The following is a 21,967-nucleotide window of genomic DNA, read 5'->3' as shown; positions in this document are numbered from 1 at the left end:
GAGAGCCTGGCTGAATGCTGCAGCCAAAAACAAGACAAAAATTTGAAGGAATATTTCTCAGAAAAGCTGACTTTGGGCTACCTTGGCAAGACACTGATTAAACTTCTTGTTTTGGGCCACAGTGCTTGTATGGGTGGGAAGAGTGTGTGGAAACCTAGCCTTGCTCACAGAGCTCTTGGCCTAGGTTAGGCTGTCTGGGTCATGAAAAGCTGGGTTTCCTCTGGATTTCCCTATGGCTTGAGCAACACGTTTTACATTATTGCATTGCTGGAATAAATCCACGAGGGAGGCAGAAGAGGGGGAAGGAAGTTCGTGTTTTCCAGTCAGAAGATTAAGGACAAACTTGAGGGGTGATTGTGTGGGGGCTTTGGTGTGTGCCTTGCTTGGGTGCTGCCCAGTCACTGCTGGGGCAACACGGAGTGAAGGCTGAGCAGAGACTGAGAGCGCAGCAAAGGGAGAGTGTGAAAAAGTAAAATGAGAAAAGATAAACTGGAAAGGGCCTTAAATTCAAAGAGGGAGGATTATTCTCTTTCTCCCCCTTTCAAGTTTTTGGGAGGCCAGTTTTGACTACAAGGTGCGTGGAGGAAGAAATGTGCCCTAATCTCAAGATTTGGGGATGCTATTTAATCTGCACTGGATTGTGGTGGTTTAAGCTGGCAGGCAGATAAAAACCACACAGCTACTCATGTTCTCTCCCCCCACCACCAGTGGGATGGGGGAGACAACTGGGAAAAAAGAGTGAAATTTGTGGTTTGAGATAAAGATGGTTCAGTAGGAGAGAAATGGAAGGGGAAATAACAGCAATAATAATGATGATAAAAGAATTAAAATGCACAAAACAAGCGATGCAGGATGCAACCACATCCAGTAGCCAGGAAAAGAAAAGAATGTTGGTGGTACCATTAGGGGTGTTAAGGAACACTGGTATCATTGCCAGTGCTCACTGAACAGTTTGAGCACTTACAATGAGAATAATTAATACCAGTTTCCTGAGAAGGTGGTGGAAATTGCCAAGCATCCAAAAAACAACCAGACCATTTTCAGGTCCTGATTATTTCCTGATGAACTGCTTGACCCCAAGGGCCTATAGCAGCCATGACAGTCTGCCTTTGCAAAGCCCCTTAGAATAGATCCATTCAAATACAGACATAATTACACCTCTCCTCACAATATTATATTTCAAATATCCTAATCAGAATCTCTGCAGTGTGTGAGGAGTGAAGAGCCCCTTTATCCTGACAGCAGAAAGCATATGAACTGTTATGAGCTAAAGAAGGTTAATAATGGGAAAGGCTAATAGAAAAAGGCTTTGAGGCATCATCATAGTCACAAAAAAGGCATGAGGAAGTCTGAGAGAGAGTGACAATGCTGCCCCTTTACCAGCAAATGCCCCGATGGAGTGTGAGAGAGAACAAGAATCCTCTGCCTCCCCCGCAGAAAATCACAGCTACAGAAGAGTTGTTGTATATTTCAGTTTGTTCCCATGGTTTTAATCTTCTAACTTACTCGAATTATTCCTATTCAAGGCTGATTTATGTTTGGCAACTTTATGTTAGGAGGAGTTGCCTTTAACAGAACAACACATGCTTGCAGGCAGGATGGGGGGAATATGATGTATTCAGATGCAGTGTGAGGCAGTTATTTAGCCAAGAAAATCTCTCTGACACTGCCTGTGCAGACAGATTTTTCCTTATTTGCAGTAGGTTTTTGTCTCCCCTCGATGAAGAGCGGCAATGTTGAGCTCATAAGGGATTCCTTCCCGTTGGTTTCCCAGGGTTTTTTAGGTGCTCATGCATAGTTTTTTAACAACTGTATGTTTTTTGCATAAGCAGTATGTAACAGAGCAGTAAATCCATAAGAAGTTTCCACCAGCTGTGCTGTGTTACACTGCAGTATTCTCTTTCCAGAACAGAGAACGAGTTTTTGTCAGCTGTCCTCAGTACCCTCACACTGGGATGGTGACTTTGCAGGAGGGAGTGGGGCACACCTGACAGCTGTGTAACCAGGAAAGTCTGAAGAATTCCAACCTGTCATAGGTGTTAAGTATCTACAAGTTGTACCAAAATTGGTTTTCTGCTAGGGGAAAAATGAGGAACTAACTGCTCTTGGTTTTTCTTTTTATTTTTTTTTTTTTTCTTTTTTTCAGGAATTGCCTGTCATCTGGAAATGAGCTTAGAAGGAAGCAGGGGAGCCATAATGGGTGTAATATGGCACATGGCAAGGAACTGAGAACAGCAAGTTTAATAAACAGCATGGAAGTCTGTGGGAAAACAACTTCTGTGAGTTCTTCTGCCTGTACAGAGATGTGGACTTTGCAGTTTCTCCTCAGTGGGAACAGGTGTTAGCTGGAGAAGTGACTATTTTTCCAGATAAAAAGCAGCCTGTAGTAATGACTTTATCATGGGACAGAAAATGGGACCACGGAGCAAACAACGGGCTGAGCTAGAAGGGGAACCTGGAATTGAGCTGCAGAAGGTGACTGATGTGCCTGCTGTCACCTACACACAAAGATGCACCAGCAGCTTGTGAATTGTATTTAAAATGGAGGAGTCAGTGAGCTCTACACTCACAAGCATTACTTGAAGAAACTTCACTGAAACAGTCTCCAAAGTCTGTGGACTGTAACCATACACAGTGAACAAAATGTGCTGGTTTGACTGAAAACCTGTAATTTGTTAGATTAGCAGTTTTCAGAGATAGAATTTAGCACTAAGTGAGGGTTGCTAACTGAAAAAAAAGAGAAATAGGTATTGATTTATCTAATTATATGCAGGGTTTATTTAAAGTGGAGATTAGTCTGCTTAAAAAAAAAGTTGTATTGAGTAAATGTATTACATGCTCAGTGCATTTATTATTGGAAGCATTGCAGTCCCACATATGGTATTGTTTATTTGGTTTTAAAACGTACAAAAAGAAATGCATTTTTGATACCAAATGATCTTATCTTTGAAAAAATATAGGTGACCCCAGTTTGTGTCTATGGTTCTACCAAAGCAGCATTTGACTTAATGAAGGAGATTTTACATGTCCCATGGTCATTGGTGATTCTGAGGAGAATGACAAGGACTTTGATGCTTTCTCTGTGGAAGGCATGCTGGATCTGCATGACAAACAGAGTGAAATGGAGCCACATCTTTGTGGAAACCATGCAGGGGTGTTTTCCTTGTCCCATTTGGTGTCCGTGAATCCTGGGGAATGAAGTGTGGCAAATGACAAATTCCTGCTGGATTTTTTCCTCTCTGTTTTCATTAACCTCTGAATAGATATTATTATAATTAAAATAATCTTGACAGCACCTATGAAAAAGCTGTGGGGGTTGTAACAGCAATTAGGTGTGTTGTCAAAGATGATAAGCAGCCTGGTATCACAGGAAGGAAATTAACACTCTGACCAATAACAGAACAGTAATCTTAATCCAGTGCTTTTTGCCTCTTAGGAACTCTTCAAAATTGATGTATTTTGGAGACCAGGCAATTTTAGAACAAGACAGTTAAGCAATCAGTGCCATAAAACATCTCCATTTTAAAAGTCAATGTCATACTGGTGTAATAGTGCCTGATGGCCAGCCAGCAAGAAATGTGATGTTAATTAGACATTAACAGTGCAAAGCCTTGATGATTTTTCCTGTATTTTGGATATCAGAATGATTGGGAATTTTATTCAACATCAGGTGGTGGAGCTTGACAGTGATCAGTGCCAGGTGTCTCTCTGGGTTCTCCACTGCACAGAGAAGGCATGGGAACGTTCTCTGTGCCTCCTCTGCTGTGAGGAGCATAAGGTTTGAGAGCCTTCCTCTCTAGGATGTGTCACCACAAGTCTTTTATTACTTAGGAGCTGCTGTGAGCATGTAATTCACAGGTAAATTGCAAACTCCCTACATTATAGTGTTTTGCTCATCTTAAAAGCACCATTCATCCTCTAGATGTCCAGCATCACACTGGGGCAAGCAGAATTAAAATCAAACCCTCTGTGCTGGCCCAGGTAGGGGGGCACTGTCCTCTGCCCAGGAGGTGCAGGTGGAGCTGCTGTGGGTGCAAGGACTGGATTGCTCTGCCCAGCACAGTCACAGGGGGCTGGAGAGAAAGGCTGCCCAGGAAGGAGCAAGCTGTAAAAACAGCCACAGTTTTACTGTGGGAGAGGATGGCCGAAGATTGAGCTAAAGGTTGGAGTCAGATGGAATCTTGGAAGAAAAGGACTGGGAAGAGTCTATCTATAAGAACCAGAGCAGATATAGGTAGGCTTGTAGGACATGGAATGGATGAAGCTGTGCTTATCCATAAAGTCTGAGGTAAAAATGAGGCTGGAGAAAGTTTGTGGTTTCATGGGTAGTCCTGTGGCTCTTCCCGAGGTAGATGCTTCTCTGCATGTCACCAGTAAAGGATTTCCAGGTATCCTGGAGGAAAGGAGTAAATAAAGAAATTTAACTCCTATGTCAACAAGAAAAGGGCTGACAAGTTTAATAGAGACAGTCCTGCCCTATCCTTATCCTCCCTTCCTAGATGTAATCCAAGCAGAACTGCTCCTTGGCATTTAGGGCTTGTTTTGGCCTTTTTCTGCACCCTTGTGCTCCTCTCCTTCCTTCACATTTTCTTGTCCCACTCAGCAAACATGAGAATTCAAGCATGGAATGATAGCATGTCATGTTTCTGGTTAGAGAAACAAGCACTGTCATGTGCCTGAGATGTTTCAAAGGGAAGCACTTCCTTGTCCTGATGAAGCTTTAGTAGCCCACTGTCATTTCTAGTAATGTGTGGATAGCAACCTAAAATGTGCACCCATCCATACAGGTTTGTTTTTTTTTAAATTCCCTTTTTCATCCCCAAAACTAAACCAAATCTCTACAGTTAGTGGAAAGCTGCATGTAGAGTGGAAATCTCTACAGTTAGTGGAAAGAGCTGTGATTTGAGGAAGAAGATAATAAATTGCAAGATATTAAAAAACAGCTTATTTCTTTTTTGCTTTGCAGTGTGAAGAGTTTGGATCCTGCTGCTTCAGAGATGAATTCAAAATGTAGTGTGAGAACATTCCTACCCCAAGAACATTCCTACCCCAAGGACATTCCCACTCCAAGGGAACGTAAAAAATCCAAGCAAAAAAGCAACATGTAAATTAAGAACCAGGGGACAGGGGGACAACAAGTGCTTCTTTTCTTCTCTGTTAAAATATATATTGTTGCAACCCTCCAGCTTGCAGTTCTTTCATGTCTTCTAGTGCATGTGGATGAAGGCTTTGACCTGAGGGATGATGACAGCCAGGACCAGCTCACTTCTTGGACTAAATCAGGAGGGAGATTTCTACAGCTTTAGGATCTGTGTGGAAGGTAGCCCAGCAGGCTGCAGTAGCTGGAGATGCACCAAGAGTGAGGCTGGGCAGGACCTGGAGACAGGGACTCAAAGCTGCAAAGAGGAGTGAAAATCAGTGTATAATGGGAGAGGGCAGCGATGGAGCACATCAGGGGAGGGTGGGTGAGAACAGAACAGCAGCCACTGTGAAAGGCACAATGGATGAGGAAGTTGGAGCAGAGAGGAGAAGGCAGCAAGGACAAAAGTTCATCCTCTTCAATGATGACAGAGTTTGGGGGAATTGAGCTAAAAGCTTCCCTTCTGAGGGAAGTCTCAGATCTGAAGAGCTCCACAGATCAGTAATGATGTACACTGAATTTCAGAGTCAGCTTCCAGACTGAATGTACAGGGGAAATGGCTATACTTTCTTACTGATAGAATAGGAGCAAAAATTAAATGCAATAGAAGCCAAACACAATTTCCGAAGTATTCTCCTACTTTACAAAGCCAGAAGTTTAGAAGATTTATTTTGTAAGACAGCAACAGGCAACATATGAAATACTTCTGAGGAAACACCTGTGTTATGTAAAACCAGTAACATACCAGACATAACATGGTGGTAAACCAAACTTTTAGCGCTCTGCATAATACCACGAGATTTTTCTAATTAAAATTATTTCATTAAAAAATATCAGCCTACATTTGTTGAAACTGTGTTGGTGTCCCACTACTGACAACAATTCTCTTTTAAAAGGAAAGGTTTTTACGACTTTCTTCCAGTAAAACACATCTGGATTTTTAACTTCATTGAAAGTTTTTAATGTGTTTTTATATGAGACTGTTTTGTAATGGAATTGTTATTTATCTCCAGATTTATCCAGTTTCTGGGTAGTCTTTCTGGACTATGTTTCATTTATCAGGGTCTTTAATTACATTCCTCTACTAGCTGACCACTACAAAAATTGAAATCCTCACCACAAATCTGTAAAAATGTTTCCACTTGCATAGGGAGACAAAAATAGAATAATTCCATGTCTTTTTGGACAGATGCCTAGCTGAAACTATGCAGGGTTTGACTGACAAGAGGATGTAGTCTTTGCTGAGAGCGCTTTCTTTAAGGTCCTTTTTAGTCTTCAGGAACATTTAAGTAGATGAATGAAGAGAGGATTTATGCTAGTTTCCCTACATTTTTGTTGACTCTGCCTGCTTTTTTGTAACTTTTGTCTCCTGCAACAAAATCTTTTCAGCTCTTCGGGCTTGCTGAATATATAATCACAAGCTGGTAAGTAGTAACTTCAGAGAGTTTTGGGTTGAAATGGCACTCTATTCTTTTGTGTACAGCTGTGGTAGAGAAATAAAACCCCTTTGTGCAGATAAGGAAAAAGCAGAATTATTGAAATGCTCAGTATTTGCCAGGGTTATAACTGTAAAGTGTAGTCTTTCAGTGGTGAATAAATACAGTTAACACATAGCTCAGCCTGTGAATGCAGTGGAGAGACTTTGCTTGAGTAAGTTGGGAATTATTTTGCATCTGAGTGAGCTCTCCTCACTGTGCTGCACCACACGTTATCCGTTTCCTGGGGAATGTGGATGGGAGCTTACAGAGCACAGCAGGTAATTGGCTGCTTCAGCTGGAAAAGCAGAAAAAGGATATTTGTTGGTATATACAGAAAGAAAATGAGGACAAATGGTAATGGCTGTTGGGTGATAATATCTGTCCATAGTTTTCTGAGGTGTCTGTGGGATTAAATCCATACAGGCACTTTGCGAGGGCGGTGAGTGTGTTAAATGTGAAGTTTAAACAATTGAGCAACTTTTTCTGCCAGTGCATTTTGGACTGGAACTTTCAAACCCTTCGAATGTAAGAAAGGAGGTGAACGTGTGTGTGATAACACAGCTTTTTTGAACGATTTCTGTTGCTGTTCAGGGCTTGTGTTTCTGTATCTCAGCATTCCTTTTTGTGTTGCTACTTTATTTTGAACCATACCTTCATTTTATGTGAATGGTCTTATCTGATGCCTGTGGAAAGCAAACATAGCTCAGCCTTTAGGAACTTTTTTCTGTATTTCTAAACCTGGCATACGCTGAGGCAGATATTTCCTCTTGGAGAGGGAAAGCTATTACTGGGTTAGGTGCTGTTTCTCAGTTGCACATGTGGCAGTTTCTACAGACAGACTGAAAAAAGGCTGTAATGGTATATCTATGTTTTTTATTTAAAGTGGTTTATGTCCAGGTAGGGCGGGGAAGTGTGTTGGCAGTGAAAAGACAGATGTAGCCAGGTTCCTCCTGAAACAGGGCCATTTTCATGGAAACCTTTCTGTTCCCTGCTTTTTCTCTCCTTCCTCTCTTTAAATGAAGCAGCCTTAAAGTCAAGGCTGATAGATACTAGAATAACATAAATTCTAATTTCATTTTCATAATATTGTGCAAACCCCTCCCACCTATCAGGGCTTTGATATTCCAGAAACCTATGCCTATGGGTAAATATGTATGATGGATCTCACTGGAGCTGATTGACACAAGAATATAATATTTACTTCAAAAATGTTTGCAGTTTCATGTTGCAGGATTTCAGTCCTTGGACAGATGGATTTTAATTTGTTTCCTGAGAATCTCACCAAGAGCAATGTACATCTATACTGGATGTTGAAATTGTGCTGCATATGTAGAAAGAGACAAAAATGAAATATTTTATGGGTTTGGTAGGTCTACATGCGTGTATGTAGGGAGAATACTTGGAGGACTGTAAAATAGATTTAGTATTTTACTCTCTGTAACAAACAAAGATTTGCTTCCTCCCCATTGGTAAAGAGGAAATCCATGTGTTTCTTTGCTTTTATACACCCCTGTACTCTTTGAGGTGGCTTTAAATTTTCATCAGTGTCATATGAGGTAAAATGTGTATTAAAGCATTAAGGAAAATGGGGTTAAGACCTGCACTGTCTAATAAAAGAAATTAGTATTTTTTGGCAGTCATCCTTTGGCCTGTGTGATTTTTTTTCCAAAGGGCACTGACATTTCTCCTGGCTTCTTTAGGGCTGCCATTCCGTGTGTGGACATGCTTTTCACCCATTGACCTTTTTTATTTATTTTCTTGAATGCCAAATATTTAATGGGTCATTTCTGGCACAAAGTTCTGGTGATCAAAGGGGAAACAAAATGGGCTTGAAGCAGGTTGCTGGAAAGGCACACATGGGATGGCACAGCCATGGAAAGATCTTTTTTTTTTCCTGCAGGAGTTGAGCACCAGTCCTCATAGCAACTTAATGAACACAGGAGGAAGCACATATTTTCCTGGGCCTGGAAAGCAAGTGTGGTCACAGAGTGCAAGGTTTTCTACCAGGATAATCAGCTAGAGTGACATGAATGACTGCCTGCCAAACTTCCTTTGCCTCCTGTGTACCTGGCCCAATTAACTCCATTCTTCATTCTTCAGTCATCTCCCCAGGTAGCTACCTGCTCTTAATGGGCCATAAAACACATGGCACTGGTCCCTGTGGAAATGTTTTGGGGTGTAGGGGCTGTCATAGCTCTCTGTAGGGGTCTCTGGGTGTCAGAGGCAGCAGTGCTGTCCAAAAAGAAATTCAGGGGATGCACCTGTGCCCTCTTCCTGGTTACTGGAAGAGTCTCTGTGGGTAATGTAGGTCATGGAATGAAAGCTGGATTTGTTTGGGAGAGCTGCACAGAGGAGCCAGTGGAGAAACTTCAGCTAAGCACAAAGCGAGGGACTTCAGCTGGGATTAGATACTGTTGTTCTTATCTCTTAAACAAGATTTCTTCTCTGCTTCTGCCTGCCTGCCTCCCTTCCCAGTGGGGATTAACCATAACTTTTCTAATTGGGATTGTAAACAGATTGTGCTTGGTTACAAGCCCAGCAGCTCAGCTCTTTCCCTGCACAGCTCCTGTGCTTCCTGGACTCCAACCCTCCATCTGCAGAGGTCCACAGGGTGGGAGGTGGCAGGGGGCAGATGCTGGTGAAAGACATTCATTGCACAGACTTCAGATTCCAAAGAAAAAAAGCCCTAGGAAGGCCTGAACTACTGCAGGTGAAGCTCTGCAGGGAGGGAAAGCAGCTGCTGCTGTGACCCCAGGAGAAGACAAGAAATCCACAGCTTTTGGGTAGGCTCATGCTTGAAAACATTTTAGCAGGCTTGTGACCTTTAAAAGAGATTAGATCTAGCTATTAGTTAATTTGTACCTCCAATGTTCTTTGAATGTGTGCTCTATATTTTCTGAATATATATACATATATAGTATGCAAGTGGTATTTCATAGAAATTGTTTAGAGCCAAGGAATGTATTTGATTATCTAGAACTATTCCTTGGGGTCTTTCACAGGGATGTGCTGAATCTCAGGGTATTATCCAGAGCCTCAGAATTGAAACTATTGATTGAAACAGGAGTAGATCACTGGGACTCTGCAAAAATTTAGGGCTGAGCCAAACTTCTCAGATCCTGCCTTCCTTTGCATATTTCTGAGTATCCTTGAAATCCAATTGCTCTCATGAGGATTGAAAACTGGAAAGATGGATTTCTCACTCATGTTTTTCTGGGAAAGTTGAGACATAGTGGAATAACACACCTGCTCAGTGCCACTCTATGTCATCTACGAAATTTAGAACATTTCATGAATTTAAGCCTGCCCAGCTCTCCTGTCATACAGGAAAAACCTGTAGAATCAAATTTACTTCTCAAACATGTTTATTTTTGAACCTTCATCCTCAATTGGCTCAAGGGACAAAAATCTTGTTTTGGTGGTTCTGAGATTTGTCACATGGAACTTCACATGAAAACTTCTGATATCAGAATTCCAACTTATCAGAACTGCAACAATTCAGAGTTACTGAGAAATTTTTTTTCCTCTAAGAGACATCTGGGGAAAGCTACTTCTAGAGAAATTATGCTGTTGTGATACCCTTGCATCCCCAGACTCTGCACCCTGGCAGAGTCCCAGTGTAGTCAGTAGAGCCACGTTAATTTGTCTCTGGCCAGGAAAAGTCCTCATAATTCTAAGTAATTAATATCTACATGAAATAATAATAAAATCTGTGAACTTGTGTCATACAAGCATGCCTGGAGAAGGATGAGATTAAAACCAGAGGTGCTGGTACCTGCCAGATTAATTTAGTGACCTCTCCCTGCAACCCCAAACTCTCTGACTTGTAGAATTGTTAGGGAAACCCAGAATGGTGTTGGGTCACTGAGAGTTCTGATGCTTTTTGTGTTCTTGGTTAGGAAGGAGTTAAAACCAGTACTGGAATATTCGGAGTAAGTTTTCCAGAGGAGGCTGTGCTGACTGAGGGTGGACTGAGGGTGGACTTTGCATTTTCTGCTGTTCTCCTGCTCCCTTAAATTGTGGAAGGTGCAACAAACCCACTGGCTGTGGGGGCTCCCAAGGAATGGCTCACAACAAAGTAATTTGGTATTGGCCTAGCTCAAGCATTCTCAAAAAAAGGCAAGCCTGGCTTTGAGCTGGAGCAGAGTCCTAGGTGGCTGAGATCTGTCCTGCATTGCCCACTCCAGCTGCCAGACTGTCCAGGCCAGGTCCCTGGGGAGCAGCACCCACTGAGTGCTTGATTTGACTGAGTGTGTTAGCTGGGACACAGATATGCTGCCCTACTCGGTGCAGTGGAGCAGGGCTAGGGAAAATGTCTAACTGCTGTAACTTTAGCAGAGCAAACATGAAAAGGAATAAAACCCAGACCATTGGGGTAGCACAGGCTGTGTCTCCCGCTAGGGGTTTGCACACAAGAAGACAGTGCACCTTGTCTGAGGCAGGAATTCTGCCTCTGGCCAGTGTTTAAACCCCATTTCTTTCCATAGCTATGCATAGCTATACCCTCTCCCACCAGCTCTGTGTCTCCCCTTGTGAGGATGAATTCTTCCCTCTCCAGGTTTTGCTGTGGGGCAGCAGCTGCCAAGACCCCGGTGCTGCAGGGAGGTCATGTCCAGGGCAAGACCCAGAGAGGCAGGAGCAGGAGTGCTGAACAAACCTTGGCAAAAGCTGATCATGCCTTGGCTAAAGTCTTTATTCCTCTGGCCTGCTGAAGGTCTGCTGAGGGAGCCAGAGAACTCATGCAGCTCTGCAGCCAGCGGTGCATGCCTGCTGCAGGAGTTAAAACTCACTCAGGCAGTGTGGCTGTGTTTGTTGTCTTATTCACTTTAAAATATGTCATGCCGTGTTAATTATCCTTTTCACATCAGAAATGTCAGAAGTGATGTATGATTAATAAATGAGGACGTTTCAGGTGTTGCCTTTGGTGCTGCGTGAGATGGTGACAAGGGTGCAAGCTGTGCTCACTGAGCCCTTACTGCAGGTGGAGACTACACTGGGGTCCTGACTGCAGCACACCGAGCTGGTGACAAGGCATAAAAACTTACATTCCAAAAGTGTCTTGGAAGCATTTCTCAAGAACAAAACCTATTGCAAGTAGAGTATTTCCAGCCAGCAAGGACCGCTTTAGGAATAGCTTTTCTGTTAGCTAATTTCTGTCCTTAGGAGGAAGTGGCTTCCTTCCTCTCTTCATTTAATTCCTTTGCTGTGGTGACCTTCACCTGTGTGACTCGCTCCCTGAAATCCTCTCGGGAGGATCAGTGTCAGTTCTAATAAGCCAGCTGTCACTTTACACCAAACAGAAAGTAAGTGTTCCATTTGTTAAATGGCCCACGAGAACCCAGAGGCTTTTTCTGCCACCCTCATTTTTTTTTTGCTAGGGGAAAGTGTTTTACTTTGACGTGGCTGAAAGCGCACAAAGCGGATTTGAAGCTGCAGGTTTAAGTGTCTTGAGTGAAGACTGCCATGTAAGGCTTTTCTTTATTTATCAGCCGTGCTGAAACGTGATCAGAGTTACAGCGCGGGGTCCGAGCACAAAGAGTTTCCTTGTGTTTCCAGCCTGAGGATAAGGGATGCATCGTGTCAGGAACACACTGGGAATTTCTTTCCTTTAGAAAGCTGCACAGGAAGACACGGGAAAAGTAAGATTGTTACACTGAGCTCTTGGCTGCCGATGCAGCGTGCAGCACTGCTTCTTGTTGGGAGTTTTGCCATTGACTTGATTGCGAGCAGGACAGCTTTTCTCTGTCACAGCTGTTTATTCATTGCTCCCCTTCTACTGCTTTTTGGTGCTGACAAGCACAAGCTGTGCCCCTCCACCAGCTTGCACAGGTGGGTTATATTCACACCACTAATCATGGAAAGTATTTGAGAGCAGAAGTGAAGGGGAGCACTGTATTTTTGTGCCTTTCACACGGTAGCTGGTGTCTGAATTCAGCAGCTTGTGGAGCACAGGTTTTAAACAGTGTTTGACAAATGTGAAATCAGTGCATGTCCCTGACTGACCACCACTGGAGAGCACCTTGAGACAGGAAAAGAAAGTGGCAGCTCCGGCATGTGAGAGGAAGGCCATGGTTTGTCCCTGTGGACCTGGAGGTCATGTAAGTATGGGGGTTTGCCTCTGTGGTGGGGATTTTGCAGCTGAGACGAGGGCTGAATGATGAAATGCTCCCCACCATGGCTCTGCAGTAGGCTCTGTCAAGCCAGTTCTCCTTCTCACACTCAACCCTGCTCCTCAGGGCAGCTCAGAGCCTTTTGCTCAGTATTGTTTGGAGATACCTCAGCATTGCAGCAATATCCCACAGCCTCTCCCTTCCCTGTGGGCAACCTCCCAGGGGCTCTCCAAACTTCTGTCACTGCTGTTCCTTTGCCAAGAGAGGCTAAAGGACAGCAAGCTGCTCAGTGCATGTCACAGAAGGCTGCCCAAGCTTTACCCTGGAGATGAGCCTTTCTCCTTCCTGGCTGCAGAAGTGGGGAGGGAAGCTTTCCTCTTGTTCCTCTGGGCATTTAATTTGTCCTTGTCTCATGATCTGTATAGGCTGGAGACTTAGGGACAAAATTGTTCTTCATTAGCACCCTAATTTATACTCTAAGTGTTTTTGTAGTAACTGAAATAGCTATCTGAGAATGATTTCAGGATATTTAAATCTAGTTAAGTATCCAATATACCATCCCTCAGCCTGAGTGAGCTTTGAAACTGTGTGTGTATGACAAATATACATCTGGCTTCTCTGTGTCTTCCCAGCTGTGGGGAAAGGCCTTCAAATCTAGAACCCTGTGCTTGGCCCTGCTCTGCATGAAGCAAACTGCAAAGAGAGGGTTCGGGCTTTGTTGTTCAGATTTTGTGTTGGATTTTTTTCTTGGATGTGTTCCTAAGGCTGTGACTTGCAGAGTGGTGAATGTGATATTAAATAGCAGTTTGTTTAGGGTTTTTTTTGTCCCCCTTGGTCTACTTCAAACGACTACAAATTTGGGCTACCAGATCTTTAGACCTCCTCAAAACTTCAGGTCATAGCAATGCTGCACTTTGAACAAAGTACTCAGTAGCCATTAAGGCACACAGCTTTGACTAATTGACTTTCTCAACAACTGCTGAAGTTTGTGGCTTTTCAAATGGATGAAACTGGAGCCCACAGAATCATTGTCTCTTCAAGCCACTGCCCAGGTGGGAAGCGGTACTGGGTAATGAGCCAAAAAAAATATATATTTACACACACAAAAAAAGGGGTAGCTTCATTTTCAAGAGATTTGGGGTTGAATTTATTTTAAATAAAAGTGTGTATAAGTGTGTGACGGTATAAACTTATATATGGAACTAACAACAGATAATCAGCTTGAAACATGTGTAAGCAACAGATGTCTTCCAGCATGTGCTTCTTGGATGTAAACCTAGGAAAACAAAATAGATTCTTTTATGGTTAGCTCTCATCATGTAAGGGAAGTAAAGTAACTCCTAGACTTGGTTAGTTCCTTGCTTTTATAGTTGGAAAATAGGCAATACACAACTCCAAGCATAGTTTAGACCTTTTATCTTTGATGAAACTTGGTCCATGTTGCTCCCTGTGGATGTGGGAAGTTGCTAATTAGGAAAGTGAAATGTTTTCTCATGTAGCTACAGGGCTCTGAAGACAGTTAATTCAGTATGCTCTGAGAGTACTGAAACTGGGCCACTGAACACTTGTTGATGTTTAATCAAATTGTGATTTATGGACTCAGACTTCCTTCTGAACTTTATATTACTTACAGCCTAAGTGACAGTTTCTTTCCTAGAACAAGAAGCCATTTTGATGTGGTACGGCACATTTTTCATACAGTGAACCTGTCTATTGCAGAACTTTGCCATACCCCAGATGTAGGGATTTTACTGTTTGTAGTCTGCATACATGAGTTAATAAAAACATAGGTGTTCTTCTTAGCAACTTGTGATCTAGATGTGGGTTTAAGGCTGTGTAATCTCGGATGTTAAAAAAAACACCTTGGAGGAGCAGATTTAAAACATCAGCATCCTCAAACTGTCTCATTTAAAATATTCTCAATTTTTTTGGCTGGAAGACCGCCTCACTCTCATCACTTACATTAGCCTTTCTACAAGCCAGTTGTGAGAAAGCTTTCCTGGCCAGGAAAACTGCCTTTCTCTGTTCTGTATGTTAAGGATTAACTGGCTTAGTAACATTAGGGACTGCATTTCCCTTTCCTAATTGTATTCCTCAAAAAAATGCTGTAGGTAGGAATTCACAGCAATCACAGTGTGATGGTCCTGAGTGCCCTGCTGAGAGGCACCACCTGTGCAAAGGAGTAGAGCTCTTGGGAAATGAATTACCAGAAGAGGAGAAACAAAATCAAGCCTCAGCTGGCTGGACAGTCAGCTTTGGGTGATTTGGTGAGGAAATATGAATCACTGCTTTTTAAATTTAGTGTCATTTTGAAATTAGTAATGTGTTTGAAGCTAGGATAAATCTTAAATACGATTCCTGGTGAAGTGTTCTCTAAGTTTTCATTGCTATTTTTTTCTCTCTACAAATGGAGAGGCAATTAACTGCCTGTGGAATGCAGGATTTGGAGAGAAAATTGTGATTAGGTACTATATTGAAAACCTAGCTCTGCATTTACAAGCTGCAACTGACCTTGTAATGAATGACTATTATCATAACTAGGCATGAATATTTGCATTGATTCCCACTTAACAGTTGGTTTTCTGTGCTTTTGAAGGTGAGGTGACTTGTTAATTGTTTTTTCTTTCCTGCTCAACTAGAAATAAGTTAGCTGGGTTTATTTTTAGGGGGGAATGGAGTATGAAAGGAGAAGCTTGGCTCATAATTACAGTGTAAGTGGAAAATGTGTTCCCAAGTGTGTGTTAGGATTAATACAGCCAGCACCTGTGAGAACTTGTTTCAGCTAAACAGCAGATGCTGTAAGTTCCTTAGTAAATAATTTGGAGCTAGTATTCTTCTTCTGAGTGTATAAATCAGTCCTCTCCACCCCTTCCTTCTTTTAAGTCCCCCAGATCTACTTTCCTTTTTGGTCTCTAAAATGATCCCCAAGCCCCCACTCTGTGTGTTGATCCAAAAAAAGAGTACAACTTCCCACTGAGGCCTCTGGAACAGCTGTGTACAGCACAGCTTATCTTCTGTTGGATCTGTTAATCTCCAGCAAAAGCTGTGATTTGTACAATTATTTTCACCACAGCCTGCAGCACCTGGCTCATGTTGCAGAAAGGTCAGTGCTGAGAGAGGCCCGAGTGCTACACAGAGGTCCAGCATGATGTAAGAGTAAATGGTAGTGCTGGTAAGTGTCTGGTTGGTTTGGAGGGTGGCCATGTGACAAAAATAGTCATTGTCACGGTCTGAGTGTCGTGGAGAGGGTTTTGTGCAGATGGGAAAGCAGAGAGAGGAAATGTTGTGAATTGCCAGGATAACTATGAAGTTGTTTGCTAACCTGTTAGTGTTGCTAATAAAGTACAAAAGTGGCAAAACAGATTGGTCACAGGCATGAATGGTGCCACTGCTGCAGGTTTTTTTTAAACAAAAGTTGGCCAAATACAAAAAATAGGGAGGACAAAGGTGTATCTCTTTCAGTTTGATTATGTAAAGTTCTAATGCTTCTTGACTCTCTGTACTCCTGTCATGGTGATGAGTGGAAGGAAAAAAACCCTTAATTTTAATGCTGGTTTGAGCATGCTAATAATCAAGGTGAGGTTTGATGAAGATTTGCAGGAATGTTCTGGTTGCAGTATAGGTCCTTGTCCAAAGTAAAGTCAAAGGTGGGAGGCTGCTCTCTGCGTGCTAAGGATTGTGTTCTGTTACTGCAGTTATAGATGAGAAAGAAATTTAATTTCTTTATGAAGTAGCTTCAGTTGTCTGTAGGGACTTATTTGAAGATGAAGAAATAAAAAAGCAAAAGCCTTGTTCTAGAGGGGAAAAGAACAGTGGGACTTTAGAATCCTATAAATTGCTTCCTAAAAATGATCCTGCTCATAAACTGCATAAAGTGAACAATATTCTTTTGAATTTATTTCTTTTGAATTATAGCTTTTGGTGAGAATGCAGGTGCCCACTGTGCAGGGCTCAAGAGCGGTGCCAGAGCTCATGGACATGCTCTGTTCCATAGCCCACTGAAACTCCACATGCACAGGAGAATGACCTGGTGGCAAGATATGGTCCAGATCATGTAATTTCTCTCAAGAAAATTCTTTTCTTTGTTATGGTTCCTTGGTGATTTCCATGGATAAAAGTACCCCCTAAATGAGGTGTGCATCTTCCTAGAGTGAGGTTATTTCACAAGCACCTGGTGGCAAATTTGGGGTTATTTCTGTGCAGAAGCTGACAATCATGCCCCAAGGACAGACAGAAGAATAGTTTGAGATTTAATCAGCTTCCCTATATCTTGAGTTTCTCTTCATGGTTTCTGCCTTTATCATCCTAATCGACAGCTTACACTTAATAGCTCAAGATAATTTTGGTTTTTCTCTTGAATCTTGCATTTTTTTGGACCCAGATAGGAGGTCTCATTATATGTTTCCATTTTCAGCAAAATTTTACCTGTCATTCTCAAAACCTGAGCACAACAAACTACATCACAAAATAATAGTAAATAAAACTTCTTATAAACCAAACAAAAACTTTGTATAATATTGTGAATCTCTGTACCATTTTGTCAAAAGCTGACTACAGCTTAATGGGCTTTCAAAGCAGAAAAATAAATCAGATACAGATCTATGGAAAACAAGTGAGGTACTTCTTATCACATGAATTAATAGTTCCTTTAGAAAATTGTTTTGCACCATTATGGCTTCAAGTACCCTTTATGTAGTCTACTAATGAGAGGCCTCTGTAGCAGCTAACACACCAGGTATGGAAAAGGCTCAGAATTCCTAATTCCTTTCAAAAGTGAATACAGTGTGTCAGAAAGGAGAGGAGAAGGGGAAAAGAGTAAGGAGTTATACCTCTTTATTAATAATAACAGTGAACTAGCCTGGGGAGAAAAGTTCCTATGAAAGGATAATACATAAAGAGTTTTTCACACTGCCTCAAGTTTTTTTTGTTAAAAATAAGTTTAAGATTTATAAAGATTTTTTCAATTTAAAATACTTTTTTTCTTTTCCTTCTTTCTCCCTTTTCACAGCCTAGGTACCTCCAAATAAATTGAAGGAATAGGTACAGGGGTAATTGGTTTGAAGAAAAAAGGATGGGGAGGCAAAAGTTGAATAATATTGCTAAAGAGGCAACTGGCCCATTACGGTGTTGTAAAAGTATAATTTGATCTTTCAGTCTGCACTACCTCAATTGCTTTATTTGTTGTTGCATATGCTAAATATAAGTAACTATAACTCTATATTAAATGTATCTATATGCTAAATAGAAGTAAATATAACTCTAGATTTTGAAGAAATAATGAAGTGCAACTTTATGTGCCAAATCAATATGTTCATTACTTGTTAGGGATTTGATTCCAAAACCAAAATGCCCATGGGTGGAGATGAGATCACATCTGAAATACCAGACAAACTCTGTCATGGCTCCAGGTCTCTGCAGTGCCTGCCTCCCTTTGACCTGCCTGATGGCTGGTATTTTTGAGAAGAATATTTCAAGTTTGTAGATGTTCCTCTTTTTTTTTTTCCTTCCTTTCTTTCCCAGAAAGCCCAAAGGCCCCAGGCCAGGGTCTTCATGGAGGGGAGACCTGTAGTTTGGCTGGCTCAACCTCTGATTTACTGAGGCTGAGATGCTTAACAATTTCCAGTAAAAAACAAAAAAATACATTTGTGTCAAAGACTTTTTATTTTTATTTTGATTGCCTCAAACTGGGGCCAGCCTTTGTTCTGTCTTGCAGTTAAGTAACTCTGGTATTTATGATAGCCTGCAATTACTGTACAAGCTATCATTTTTCCATTTCAGAAGTTAACATTTCTCCATGCTTGCAGCATTATCTCAGATGCCACAATTATGTGCACCCTGAGGAGGAGGAAATGGCTGTGGCACATCACACTCTGGTGTGGCGAGGGCAGGGAAGTGAATTTTGGGGATTTCTGGCATAAGTGTTCTTGTGGAGCCAGGTTTTCATGTGTGCCTGATGAGAAGAGTTAGTTCACAGCACATACTGTAATGCTTTGTCCTAGGAAGATTTGAGACTATTAGTTTCCAAGTGATTTAAAGATATATCTAGGAAAAGTAAATACATGGTAGACTGCAGCAAAAATAAACTGGTGGATACCCGAAGTCTCATTTAGCCTTAGGCACACTTGAGAACAAGATCCAGGGCACAAGAAGGACCAAAAAGTGTTTCTAAGTAGGCAGTGTTCTCAGACATTTTAAAACCAATGTGCAAGGAGACCACTTCCTACTGGAACTGCTAAAGAGCAGATTGGGCTGTGGCAGACCTGCAAAAACTGTGCTGTGCTTGATTTGTTTGTTCTGATTTGCCCTTTGGCTTCCTGGAATTTTTAGGGTTCAAGCTCAAATATGTGGTACCTACAAGCAAAGCAAGACTAAATCCCTACCTTTCCTTTTTGTCAGGGGTTTGCTATTTATTTTTTCAGGCAATATGCAATCTGCATATGACACAGAGCACGTGGGAAGGCAGGGATTTCATCATTGATCTCAGATGAGCTGGGTTCCTGATGGCTTCAGTGCTCTGGAAGCTGAGGGATATTTGCAGATGGATTTGGATTTATAAGATCTGCTGTAAAAATAGATGCAATTTTAACAAAACCTTTCACAAGAGGCATATAAATTCTTCTGCCTTTTGCCAATGTATTAACTAGGGATGTTGAAAAGTTATGTCAATCTCTCCTTAGCCAGGAGCTGTGGGGGAGAATTATGTTATAGCCTTTAAGTATGACAGCTTTCTATTCTTGTGGAGTTAATCTGTAAGGTAATTTTTAAATCAGTAACTTTTTACAAATATATAGATTGTTTATTATACAAACGCAGTACAAGATCACCGTTAGTTTATTTTTCTTTAATGTTAGCATAGAAGTAAGTGTAACCATGTTCAAATGCTTTGATAGTTTGATGTACTAGGATGCCCAAATACTTTTTGCTCTTTCATGGCTTTGAGACAGCTGGTAAATGCTTCATTCTGCATACAGAGCAGAATCAGCTGTGTTTATTGTTGAACAATATAGTGTTGATTTGGTGAAGAGGAGATTAAAAAAACTTGGGGAAATGCAATCCTAAAGCTTGGCTGACATCATTGTTTGGCAGCCCATTTATTATGGGAAGGCTTTTCTCCTCCTCAAAGTTTTTTGGAGTTCTGGCCTTGTGTTTAGTCTGCTTGTCCTGCTCTGCTCTCATCTGGTGGAGGGGAGGCTGCAGCCCCTTCCTGCTGCAGCATCACTGCCCAAGGCTTCTCTCCCAAAGGCCACACACCAAGTTTTATGTGGCTTCTGCTGTAATAAATTGCATAAAGCAGCCCCTCATACAGGGCTTGTAAAAGCTGACTTTGTGTTTTGTCTCAGTGGTGGTCTGAGTAGTGCTGGTACTCCGTGCACCTGTCTGATATTAATAGGAGAAAATCAGGATACAAGTTAAAACTTTTAAATGTTGTCTGTTTAAGCATTGCCATGGAAGCTGATGTTGCTTTGAAAAGAGAGATTTGCTCTGCATTTTAATTTGTGCAATTAATGATATGTTTACATGAGAAGTGGTTAAATTCAGTGTTTTCTTAACGTATTTATAAAAATACAGAGGGTGGCCAGTTAGTGAAATGAATCACAAAATGATGAAAAGTCTAGTAGAAATCTAAATATGGGTAAAAATAGTCAGTTCTGTGGATGTGGGCAGCAGATCTGGTCTGGAGCACCAATCCTGTGAGGAATGGCTGAGGGAGCTGGAGAAGAGGAGGCTCAGGGAAGTCCTTCTTGCTCTTTACAAGAGAAGAGATGTGGGGTTGACCTCTTCCCACAGACAAATCATGACAGGATGGCATGAAATGGCCCCAGGCTGCAGCAGGGGAGGTTCAAGTTGGACATCAGGAGAATTTCTTCTCCAAAATGGCTAAACATTTGGGATGGGTGGAGTTGCCATCCCTGGAAGCGTTGAAGAGATGACTGGATGTGGCGCTTAGCACTGTGGTTTAGTTACACTGTGGTGATTGGTCAAGGGTTGGACTTCATGATGTTGGAGGTCCTTTCCAGCCTTGATGGTTCTATGAGTCTATGAAATATCAGTAGTGCCTTTAATGTCTTGGATGGATAAAAGCTCTCTTGGAGCCATCAGAAAGGGGTTTTTGCCTCATAAACTTAGCACAAGTGCCTGGTGTCTCAGTTTTACAGTAACCTTGCTTGTCTGAGCAGGCAGTGTGGTGCCAGGGAGGCCAGTAACCTTCAAAGTGTTACTAAAATTATCAGTTTTTGCCTTTCTGTACAAGTACACTGTGTGTGGGGAGTGAACAAAGCCTTCCTCTGCCTTTTACTCTCAGTTCAGACTGCTAAGAAAGAGGGGTAATTACCTTTAATGAGCCCAAGAAGTAGCTATGCCTGTTATCATACCCCTTTAAAAAAAAAGAGCCAGATGTCACTCTGATTACAATTGCAGGTGGGTGCAGTCTTTCCTTGGACTGTGAGCACTGATTTTTAATATTGTCCTCAAATATTGTGTAAACAGACCAAAGCCAGTACACAAATGCATGAAAACAAAAGGAAAGAGGAGAGAACTCTTGATGCTTATGGTTTGTCCAAAATATTCTTCTGAAGTAACAAAAGTGATGCAGAAAGGGTGCTCAGTGAAATTCTTTGAATGTTGAGCAATTGGCCAAAGATCATTGCAAGTCAGCTGTGTTGACAGGGATCCATCACAATTCAGAGCTGATCAATACTGCTTCACAAGCTGAAAATACTGGTACAAAACCTGTTGTGTCTCGCTGAATGTAGCTGTAACTTATACTTTTCTGTAACAGCACCTTGGAAGTTCAGCCTTTTAAGTGCCACTAGAAATTATAGGCAGCAGTGTCAATGCATCAAGGTAGATTTTTTAACACTGCAGTATCAAAGGAATATTCCCTGGTCAAACAAAACTTTGATGAATGAATTGCTTGTGGTGATAAGAAGTTATTGGGTTCACTTGATAAATAATTGGTTTGGTTTTATTTTTTTTTAAAGGAGGGATAAAATCTTACATATGACAATATTTTTTTCCTAGTAAGCTGGCTTTCAAATCAGTGAGAGTTTTCAGTTTTGATGTTCAAAATACCCATTTGTGCCACTAATTTCTGTGTAGGGGAGCAGAAGCTGACTGATTAAATTGCAGATGCTTGTGAGCCACCATGCTGTATCACCCTCACAGTGTGCTGACACAGTGTTTGTGTGTTTGGACACTGTCTTTTCCCACAGATATGCAGCCCTTGAATCTCCTCTTTT

The 21,967-nt window shown here is 41.7% G+C and overlaps 1 protein-coding gene across 7 annotated transcripts in view; it reads left to right on the top strand.

The window, feature by feature from the left end:
* The first annotated feature begins 1,606 nt into the window (after positions 1–1,606).
* Positions 1,607–21,967, top strand: part of INSC (INSC spindle orientation adaptor protein) — a 134,039-nt gene continuing 113,678 nt past the window's right edge. The window contains exons 1-4 of one of the 7 annotated variants that reach the window (XM_064425400.1): positions 1,607–1,784; positions 1,908–2,036; positions 2,147–2,279; positions 4,967–6,564. The gene's annotated coding sequence lies outside the window, so the exon portion shown is untranslated. Of the gene's footprint in view, positions 2,037–2,146; positions 2,280–4,966; positions 6,565–6,596; positions 6,897–12,114; positions 12,717–21,967 lie in introns of those variants that run through there. The other 6 variants (XM_064425401.1, XM_064425399.1, XM_064425403.1 and 3 more) reach the window with 6 other exon arrangements.

The sequence above is a fragment of the Passer domesticus genome, chromosome 6 (assembly GCF_036417665.1).
Source record: "Passer domesticus isolate bPasDom1 chromosome 6, bPasDom1.hap1, whole genome shotgun sequence".
Lineage (NCBI taxonomy): Eukaryota > Metazoa > Chordata > Aves > Passeriformes > Passeridae > Passer > Passer domesticus.
The sequence above is the reverse complement of the archived record's forward strand: the minus strand, read 5'-3'. Positions and strand labels throughout refer to the sequence as shown.